The sequence below is a fragment of the Austrofundulus limnaeus genome, unplaced genomic scaffold (assembly GCF_001266775.1).
Source record: "Austrofundulus limnaeus strain Quisiro unplaced genomic scaffold, Austrofundulus_limnaeus-1.0 Scaffold2563, whole genome shotgun sequence".
NCBI classification, from domain to species: Eukaryota; Metazoa; Chordata; class Actinopteri; order Cyprinodontiformes; family Rivulidae; genus Austrofundulus; species Austrofundulus limnaeus.
The window spans coordinates 21,147-21,356 of NW_013954965.1; positions in this window are offsets into that span (position 1 = coordinate 21,147).

The following is a 210-nucleotide window of genomic DNA, read 5'->3' on the forward strand; positions in this document are numbered from 1 at the left end:
AGAAGAACTCAAACCTCTGCAGGTCGACTTGTATAAAAACAGAAAAACTCAAACCTCTGCAGGTCGACTTGTATAAAAACAGAAAAACTCAAACCTTTGCAGGTCGACTTGTATAAGAACATTAAAACTCAAACCTCTGCAGGTCGACTTGTATAAAAATATTAAAACTCAAACCTCTGCAGATCGACTTGTATAAAAACATTAAAACTT